The sequence below is a fragment of the Camellia sinensis genome, chromosome 11, assembly GCF_055761805.1.
Source record: "Camellia sinensis isolate YWXY chromosome 11, ASM5576180v1, whole genome shotgun sequence".
Classification (NCBI taxonomy): Eukaryota; Viridiplantae; Streptophyta; class Magnoliopsida; order Ericales; family Theaceae; genus Camellia; species Camellia sinensis.
In genome coordinates, this window is record NC_138971.1 from 149,949,407 (window position 1) to 149,960,045 (window position 10,639).

Sequence of the window (10,639 nt, forward strand, 5' to 3'; positions counted from 1 at the left end):
TCTGACAGACAGAATAGCCAGATTGGCAGTGGCCTTGGGCCAATATGACCTGGAATTCAGACCCAGGATAGCAATCAAAGGCCAAGTCTTAGCCGACTTCGTGGCCGAATTCACACCAGAAGCCGCCATACATCGGGCTCCTTTAAGCCGAGATATTCAACGTCCAAATGAGCAAGGAAAAACCCAGAGGGGGACAGCAGTCCAAAGGAAGGAAGAGAAACTCAGACCTTGCAGCATTTACATCGGCGACTCCTTCTGGTTGTTTGTTAATGGAAGTTCAAACCGACAAGGAGCAGGGGCAGGAGTTGTACTAGTATCACCAGATGGGCAGATACTTGAACAATCCATTCGTTTGGGGTTTAAGGCCTCAAACAATGAAGCAGAATGTGAAGCATTAATTGCATGATTAAAGCTGGCAGCAGCCATGGAAGCCGACGAGGTAATAGTCTTCTGTGACTCCCAGCTTATAGTCAACCAGGCAACAGACGAATTTGCAACCTGAGATGAAAGGATGTCAGCTTATGCAAAGGAAGTCAGCAGACTGGTAGCCTTATTTCAAAATTGCCGACTTCAACATGTAAGCCGAGATGACAATAGCCATGCCGATGCTCTGGCCAATCTGGCTAGTGCAATGAAGCCTGGAGAGCCAAGAACGACATTGGTTGATTACTTGTCAGGTCCAAGCATAGACCACTGAACACAGAGCATGAAGCAATGTGTGTGGAGATGGGACCAAGTTAGATGGATGCAATAATAGTATTCCTCAAAGGCGGGAAATTTCCAGATGACCGAAAAGAAGCACATAAGATCAGACTGAAGTTGGCAAGATTCAGTCTAACAGCGGAAGGACATCTCTACAGAAGATCTTTTACTGGACCCCTTCTAAGGTGTGTGCATCCTGCACAAGTTGAAGATTTTCTGTACGAGATACATGAAGGAGTATGTGGAAGCCACGCTGGGGGCAAGTCACTTGCTCATAAGGCCATTACTAAGGGGTACTGGTGGCTCTACATGTAGAAGGATGCTGAAGCCTATGTTAAGAAGTGTGATAAGTGCCAAAGCTTTTCACCTTTGATACATCAACCAGCAGCAGACTTGAACCCGGTGTCCAGCCCTTGGTCGTTTGCCCAATGGGGCATGGATCTTGTTGGAAAACTGCCTCAAGCAACTGGACAAAGGAAGTACCTGCTGGTAGTAACAGATTACTTCACCAAGTGGGTAGAAGCTGAACCCCTTGCTAAGATTTGGGACGTTGATGTGAAGAACTTCATATGGAAGAACATCATCACCAGGGTTGGGATCCCAAGAGCAATAATAGTTGACAATGGAACACAGTTTGACAGTAAGCTAATCAAGAGCTTCTGTGCAAAGTTCAAAATCAAGAATTATTTTTCCACCCCAAGTTTTCTCCAAAGCAATGGACAAGCAGAAGCATCCAACAAAGTTATCTTGGAAGGGATTAAGAAGAGGCTGCAAACAGCAAAGGGCAAATGGGTAGATGAATTACCCAGTGTGCTCTGGGCATATCGGACTACGCAGAGAAAATCAACTGGGAAATCCCCATTTGCCATGACTTATGGCACAGAAGCAGTCATTCCTCTAGAGGTCAGCATCCCAGGGATCAGAACCTAGGGAGTGGAAAATGGAACTAATGATGTATTTTTAGCCCGAGATCTGGATCTACTAGAAGAAAGAAGGGAGAAAGCGGCAATTCAGCTGGGGGCATACCAGCAGTAGCTTGCCAGGGCTTATAATAAGAAGGTGAACCCGCGAGAGTTCCAAGTTGGTGACCTCATCCTGAGAAAGGTCGTCGGCAACAAGAAAGGTCCCAGAGAGGGCAAGCTTGGCCCAAATTGGGAGGGACCCTATAGGACTACCTCGGTTTTGGGCACTGGGGCATATCGGCTCGAAGACACTGAAGGCAAAGAGTTACCAAAACCTTGGAACACTTGCAAATTGAAGTTTTTTTATCATTAAGAGTTTTTTATTCAGCATTTTTTGTTATTAGCCGAAGTAATAATAAAATTTTTAGCTTGGTTTTCAAAAACTTGTGCAATGTGTTACTTGACGATGTTTCTAAGCGAAGCATGACGAATAACTTAGACTTATTATATGGCAGAGTAGAAATCATACTTGCATATAATAGAGTTAAACTAAGTTGGCACTGTTTCTAAGCGAAACATGATGAATAACTTAGACTTATTATATGACAGAGTAGAACTTTTACTTGCATGTAATAGAGTTGAACTAAGTTGGATTAACCTAGAGCCAGACACAGATTGGAGCTAAGTACAGGTCAGTCAGATTAACAAAGAGACCGAGGTTGTTAATCTCGGCCAGCCTTTGTTTGAATCTGACCTCAGCGACAAGGTCAAAACTCCAGGCTTAATGAGAACCCAAGTGGAACTTAGGTTCATATTAGGGGGCAGAGGGCTAGAAAGTGATGCCTAGAAGTTGGCTTAACACTTGTTGAAATTTTAAATTTACAAGTTGAAGTTAAACTGAGGTCATGTTTAACACATGTTGAAATTTAAGTTTACAAGTTGAAGTTAAACCGAGGTTATGTTTAACACTTGTTGAAATTTTAAATTTACAAGTTGAAACCGAGGTTTTGTTAAAAGAAGATTGGTTTAAACACTTGTTGAAATTTTTACAAGTTAAGCCAAGGTTGTAAAGAAGCACTTGCGCACTTGCCGAGGTAAAAGCATTGGTATATCACCCCGAGAAGATTGCACAAATAAGGTGGATGTAGAAGACATGCAAATTACTCTAAATATAGAGGCATTAAAAGAAGGAAAACATACAAGCATTCAAAAGAAAAGAAGTTACATTTATATTCAAAAGAAGGTACATCGGCCAGTAAAAAGCTTAAACATAAACAAAGTACAAGGTACAAGAAAAAAGAGAAAAAACATCAAACTAAGACTCTTCAGCGTCTCTGATTGGTTGGGTCTGGAGTTTAGAAGACATCTGGGAAGACTTTTCGGCAGCCTTCTCAGCCGCAAGCTCAGCATCGATTTCTTGAAAAGTTTGGTTGATGCTCTTCTCAGCAATAGGCATGATCGATGTCATCTCAAAAATGACATCTTTGGAGACTTCACCCTCCTCATCCTGAGACAAGTCTACGACTTGCTCATTCAGAGTAGGGGACTTGGCCCCAACAGCTTCCCTCTTTTTTCTCACCAGGACTTCCTCCTCAGACTCAGAATCGTCTTCGGATTGGCTTGGAGTAGGAGGGAATGGCAAGGGGAGGACGTCGGCATTCTTGAGGGGGGAGTCCTCGAGGACATCAAGCTTTTTGAGAGCAGCCATCCAACCAAGGGTGAAACCCTTGTTACATGCCTGCTTCACCTGACTCTTGTAGTCCATCGTGACATTGGCCACCCCCTCAGTGTATGCCTTTTCATCTACGGCCTTGATCTTGGCCTCTTTTGTGGCCAGGGCATCTTGTAGTTCTTTTAGGGCCTCGGCCATCTTTGCCTCGGCCTCTTTCTTTTCAGCCGTGAGGACCTTGGCAATAGCCTCGGCAGCGTCAACTTTTTCCTCGGCCTCGTCTTTAGCTGTAACGGCTGCCTCGGCCAAATCTACCGAGGTCTTCATTTGTCCTTGGCCTTGTTAAGGGACTTCTGCAAAGCGGCGACCACCCTGATTTTGTGCTTCCTCATTTCAAAAGCTTGCATAGAGAAGGAGTAGGCGTGCAGAATTGCTTGAAAAGAAAAGGGACAGAACAAAAGTTAGTAAAAATCCTCTAAGTATGGAGAAATAGGGAAAGAAAAAATACCAAGTGTAAGGAACCTACTTGAACAGAATGCTGGAGCATCAAAGCGAAGTTTTTATACTCGCTTATCTGGGCGTTTTAGTTGAGATCATTTGGAAGGAGCAAAGTCGTAGAGAGGGCGACGCCGACTTCGAGGTCAGTCGCACTGTCGTCAGCTCTGACCGGCTTGTCCTCGATGGTGATTGGGGGGCCCAGGGGGCATCTGGCTTCATTGGCCCCGAGGTTGTGGCCGACTCAGGCCTCAGCCTTTTTGACTGAGTGGATTGGGATGGTTTGGCCTCGACGGGCCTCTTCTCGGTGGCGGAAGGGGTCTTTTCACTCTCAGCCAATTTTGAAATTGGCAAGGTGTCCTCAGTATCAATCTGAGTCATCGTTGCCTTTGGCTGAGCCTTCTTCAATCTTTTGGGCTTTGGCTTTGGTGGAGGCTGGGACTGTGCTGGTTGGGCGTCGACGGTGGATGGGATGTTGGCCAAGAGATCTTCAGCGACTGCTTTCTTGCGGCCCATCTCAGCAGCGAAAACAGTTCAGCGTCAGCGTCGGTGTTGAGATGGTGGGATCAGTTATGGAGCTGAGGTAGATGGCTGCTCTGCTAGATCAGAGGTTGACCCCTGATCTGGCCGAGATGATGAAGTTGTTAGAGGAGTAGTGGCGGACGGAGGAGACTGGCTCTTCTTCTTCTTCGGAACGTCGGAAAGAACCGACTTGTAGGTGGGAATGAAGTTAAATAGCAAAGGAGCTCTCCGCCTCTGAACGGGCAGATCCAACAGCTTCTTCAAGCCCTTGCTGGGGAAGAAGGACTTGCGGAAGTCTTTTGCTGGTTGGGGAAGGGCTGTAAGAAAAACAGACGTTACAACATAAAATGAACGAAATATTGAAGACTTTAAAAACAAGTAAGTATAAACACTGGGCTCTTACCATTACCCTTTACGAAAACTGTTCGAGGAAGAGGGTAGAGGTGGAGGTCCTCATCTGGAGCGAACTCCCAGTTCCCCGAGATAATGAAGTAATCGTCCCCGGCTCCCTTGTTGGAGTCTGGGAGGTCGGCAACAATTTTGTACTCTGTGGACCTCGGTTTGAGGTAGTAAATATAGCGTTTCTCTAATTTGAGGCCACACATGATGTAGCAGTATTGCATGTCGGCTAAGGTTACCTTAGCATTCTCTTGTTTGGCTAAGGCTATTATACCATTGATGACTCGATAAGAATTGATGGCGAGCTACATTGGTTTCAATTTATAGTAATGGTGTATCTCACAGAAGAGGATGTCGAGTGGGAGCCTAAGTCCACACTCAATGAAAGCTACAACGGGAAAGCGCATAGAATTAGTTGTGGGCATGATGGAGTCATCCTCCCTAGCCAACCTCAGATGGACGTCGGCGAGGATGGAAAACTCCTGCCTGAAATATTCCAACTTGGTTGGGATATCTACCCTATGCTTCCACATACCCATGACGCCGGCTTAGGGGGAAGGTGTATAATTTGGAAATGAAGTGTTCTGTAAAGACTTAGAAGACCTCGGCAAAACCTAAACGAGTGCTGGGGTAAAGATTTTTTTCGATCAAAGGGGAATTCGTTTCAGTTTTTCCTAAGATTCGTGTGTTTTGCGGCAAATCTCAAACCTAAGTCTAAGCAAATGGAGATTGAAGGCAAGAATCTGAAAAAACACAGAAAGAAGAAACAAAAACAAAAATTCAGAATCAAGAGTGATGATGCTCCATCGAAGAACACTGTGACTGAGTGTGTGTAAAGATGCAAGGTCAAGAACAGTGGCAAGACACGCAATGTGTGTAGATAAATGTACAAACCCAGAAACGGGTGAAACAAAGTATGTTTTAAGCATACAAGGGATAAAATTTGGAGCACAGATATGAACAGGAGCATATGAATATGTTCAAAACGAGATTAATATACAGAGGCAATGGAAAGAGAAATAAGAAATTAAAATGAGGAAACAGTACACTTACCAAAGAAAAGGTGGCCGATGTAAAATACACTGGTGTCGGACGGTGGTAATGAACAAAGAAGTGCAGTAAAAAGCCTCGCCGGAAGGGGAAAGAGAAGGTGATTGCAAAAAGCTTCGCAAGAACAGCAATGGTGGATTTGGGAGAGAAAAGTTAGAGAGAGAGAGTTGGGAGCTTGGGAACAAGAATGCAAAAGTGAAGAGTCGGTGACAGAGAAGGGATTTTGATCAAAATCACGAAATAGCGGCAAAATTGCAATCAATGTGCCTAGGGCGATGTGCCTGTCAGACGGCGCACGCACGAATGATGTGACTTGATGACGCGTGTCGGGTACGGCTCGGTAGGAAAAAGACGCGTGGCAGAAACGGTTGAAATATTGTGCGTGACACCTCACACGCATGATAAAACTTTTGGAGTTCTTGATTTAATGAAGCAAATACCTCGGCTAATGGGGTGATCTCGGCTCAATGAACTTGATCAAATTTGGTTAGTGGTTTTAAAGGCGTTGATGCAAACACACTGAAGTGTTTATCATATGGAAGTTGATGTGTGGCAATCTCGGAAGTGAAAGATAAAGCAAGATAGTCGACGTGAAATGGGTTCAAAAGATATAGGTTCCATCACCTCGGGATCCCGAGGTAATAGAACCTAGGGGGCAGTTGTGGGGACATAAATTTTGAATGACTACACGTGGCCGAGGTGTCATCAAAGTGCCAGCCGGGGTGCCACGTGTCCTGGTCATGATGCCGAGGTAATTTCGTCTAGGCCGAAGTTATCTGCGAAGAAACCAGAGTCCAGGATAAGCGGATAAGGGACAAGAGTCTTAGAATGAGAGAAGACTTCAGTTTGGATAAAGATAAGATTCTTAGAGAGTTTATCTCAATCCTACTGGGAGTCAAAGATTAGCGGCAATCCAGAGTCCATTGAAACTAGATTTGTGTTGGCTATAGAAAGAGAGGCACCCTCATGGGTCTAAGGTACACTTTTTATGTTCTGAATAGTAAGTTAAACACTTTTGCTATCTTTGAGAGATAACTGACTTGATCGTCGGAGTGCCCCCGGGTGGACGAACCACCGCCGGAATCTCTTCTTTTTGTGACAGGTTGTTTGGACTTCATCTATTCTGCCAGTGCTCTCCAACTGAATACTATTTGGCAGTGTGGTCAGAAATCAGCACACACAATACCCATTTATCAACCAAGTCTTTTGCCATTCTTCGGTTGGCTGTGGTCTCCTCATCAGACTTTAACAAAAACATAATAACCTACATAACACAAAAAATTAATATGCAGAGTTGTTCCTTCCACTGCCAAGCTATAACCATTATTCATGCGTCAGTGTCACCTCATAAGGAGAATCCTAACCTTCCCAAGACCACTCTTCTTCAATTCCTATCTCCTATCATAATGCTCTAAATCAATGGGAAACTGCATAAAGTGCAAGACATAATCAGTACACACATAATTTTCATACATCTCACTCAAAGAAATGGAGAAAATGCTTTTTGTATATCAGTTAAGATCCTCAATATTGCCCCACAGATGTTTATATTTGGTAAGCTTCCATCTGTCAGGGGTTTGAGCCAGGTTTTCAGAAGAGTTAATACTCCATGATGAAGTTGTTTCCTGCACCAATCAACAGTTGATGTAGGAAACAAGATAAGAGCCATAAATAATAAAATGGAAACATGATGTCAATGAAACTAATGAGAGAAAGTCATCTTACTTTGAGAGAACCTCCATAAGGAGAGGCAGCTTTTTGAGTTTATTTATAGCAGGTATTAACTGTCAATTCAATTCTGCATCTTCTTCAGCCACCACTTCAAGCTCAGCCATAACATTTTCAACAAGCAATGTTATCTCTCCAGCACCCTTCTCGCCTTTCTTCTTTTTCTTGCCTGACTTGAAAAGCTGATCAATTTCCTTACTGTCTTCACCCTCTTCCGCCTGGAAAAATTGTAATAGATATTGTGGAATTGTCACAATAATAAATTTTAAAGAAAGATGAAATCCTAACCTGAGGAGCATCACGAGGAGACCATGGTTCATTATCAAATCCATACAGCTTCAGTTGCAAGAGTTCCAGGCGCTACTCTGATATCCATCTGCAACAATAACAAGAGATGTCAAGAAATAGAAAGACAACAAAATTAAATCAAAACCAACAACAATTGTTGGATATTTCAATTGAAGCAAAGCACAAGTAAACCAATTTCAATTCAGCCCCCCTCAAGTAGAAGTGTGCTTCCAGATTAAATCAAAAAGAGATGTGCGAACTGATTATAAATGTAATTGATGATATACAACCAATTATTAGCTTGACATCTGGGGAGATAAAGCCAACACTGCACAAAAAAGGAATTCAAAGCGGCATCAGCAATCATGTTTAGAAGTAACATTTCCAAAACTTCCCAATTATATCTACATTACTCATCTCAAAATGACATCAACCTTGCTGACTATGAAGCACGGGTGCGAGTACGGATACGGGTAAGGGTACGATACGAGTATGCCAATATGGTAAATTCTTTAAAAAATGGGGTACGGGTACGGGTACGGCTGGGGTATGCTAATTTTTTTTAATTATATTTTTTTAAAATTTATAACTAAACATCCAACATACAAATCAAAGTTTTAATATGGCTGGGGTACGTCAATTTTTTTTTAATTATTTTTTTTATAAAATTTATAGCTAAACATCCAACATACAAAACAAAGTTTCAATATCAAAACTAAAAAGAGAACAACTTATCTAAAAAGTTATATAATTATTTCTTTTTCTTTTTTTATTGTCTAAAACATGATACAAAAGAGAACAAAACCATAACTCATGGGTAAAAGGTGTTGGAAATAAATAAAAAAAAAAAATTGTTGTACCGTTGCCGTACCCACGACGTACCAACATGTACTTGTCGTTTTCGGCACTCAGAAAGTACCCGGTATTCGTACGACACCATTTTTGAAGTACCCATGCTTCATAGCTTGCTGAGATCAGTAGAAGCTCAGAACCATAGTTATAGTGAAGACCATTCCTTAATATTATCAATATAACAGGGAAGTTCTCAGAACCATGGATTAGAATTATTAACCTAGTTATGCTTTATGGTCGCGCTCAAATTTTAGGTAGCTACAATTTCCTAATTTCTATTTTTGCTTAAATCTGTATCCATTTTTCATATCAGACCTAACTAAAGACACCATTGAAGAAACACTATTTTATCCACAATAGGATCCACTACATACATTAATGAAACATACCACAACCATATGAACTTCCAATCCTCTATGATGGGACTCATACAAAATATGTAATTTGTAAACAAAGAGGTACCATCACAAACAAAAGCTCATACCTTATACCGCACAGGCAGGCTGCGCATGAGTTTCACTCGCAAGCAAAGGCCAATCACCGTTGCCATGTTGCAATGTTCAACTGTTGGAGTGAATGTCACCCTGAATAAAAAACCCATATTTAATTTATAAGAACTAAAAATTCCACCAATACAGGAGGATTTGTCTCTACCTCACACAATTATGCTTTTCATCTACTTCAATTGCATCTTCTGATATAACTTTCAGCTCTTCCAAGGAATAGGGATGATCAGGATCTTTTATGTCTCTAAGATGATGTAAGAATGTTAAGAGAAGTACTGAGTTTCCAAAACTGCTTAGCTCCCTTGTGTAATTTGGTATGAAACAATATCTATCATACTCGGATGTTAAGAATTAGTATCTAATTTTATTCAATAAATAAGTTCAAAACAAAACAATATGTAGAGCAAGAATAACTAGTTGCCATAAAAATATATAGTTTTGCTTCCAACAAAAAGATACACTTGTTTGATGAGAAGAACATGATAGTTTTGCTTCCAAGGAGAGTAGCATCTTCCCTAGAAATTCTCCATTAATTCTTTGACAAATGTATAGCTTTTATTTTCTTGTGCTTGTTTTTTACTTTGCTAAAGAGCCTTCTTTTACCCAGTGAATATTGTACTATATCTTCCTTTTGTACTTTCCTCCTCCACTTTGACAAAATTTTCAATTCCTTAACAGAAAAAGTATTGTCATTCTTTTACTTTTTGTATATAGACACACAATCAAATGTAATGCATATTGACTGCAAATGTTAGTTGCAGTGAGATAGTCACCACACATTTATTAGGTTTTATATCAATTTTAAGATGCATTTCAAGATAATTTCTTAACATGTCATTAATATACAAAAATTTCTACGGAAGTTTTACGTACTCATAAAAGTTTTGAACCACATAGCAGCACGTGCTTCCTTACAATTGCTTCTGCTCCCTTTGTCTAGGTAGCAAAACTTTTCTGAACAGAAACTTCACCCATGTAGTTTGATTTGATCAACATGTCTAAACTACATATTCCTTTCTAAATTCTAATACACTTAAATACAAGTGAATTTTAATATCAACACCAAGCTTTGCAAAGAAACCTACGATTTGTGAGATATATAACCGACAAAACACAGTGGATATGACAGAGCATCAAATGTAATAATCAAGCTCAAAGGATATCAAAAATTTCTAGTTAGTCAATGGGCTCCACAGCATACTCGTCGACATCATATGGTGCAGTTCTAGTTCAATGCTCATTTTTGTCATAGACAATGGGATTGGCATTGATTAAACCGGAAACCATTTTCCTTAGTCAGCCTGATGCAGTTGCAGAAGGTCGACATAAAAAACATTAAAAACTATGGTCCATGCTCAAAAGCGACCAAATTGAAGCCAAATTGATATTGAATTATTGTATAAGCATTGAACACTATTGTTCCCTTGTTCATAAATGATAAGATGATGTGCAAAAGGAAACAGAATAACAATAAATCAGTAGATTACATATTCAATTCCAATTGAAATTCTTCGCGGCCTAAATCT

At 41.1% G+C, this 10,639-nt stretch overlaps 1 pseudogene; it reads right to left on the reverse strand.

Moving 5' to 3' along the window:
- Positions 1 to 7,526: 7,526 nt before the first annotated feature.
- LOC145802768 (protein AE7-like) lies at positions 7,527 to 10,400 on the reverse strand (annotated as a pseudogene).
- Between the last annotated feature and the right edge of the window lie 239 nt (positions 10,401 to 10,639).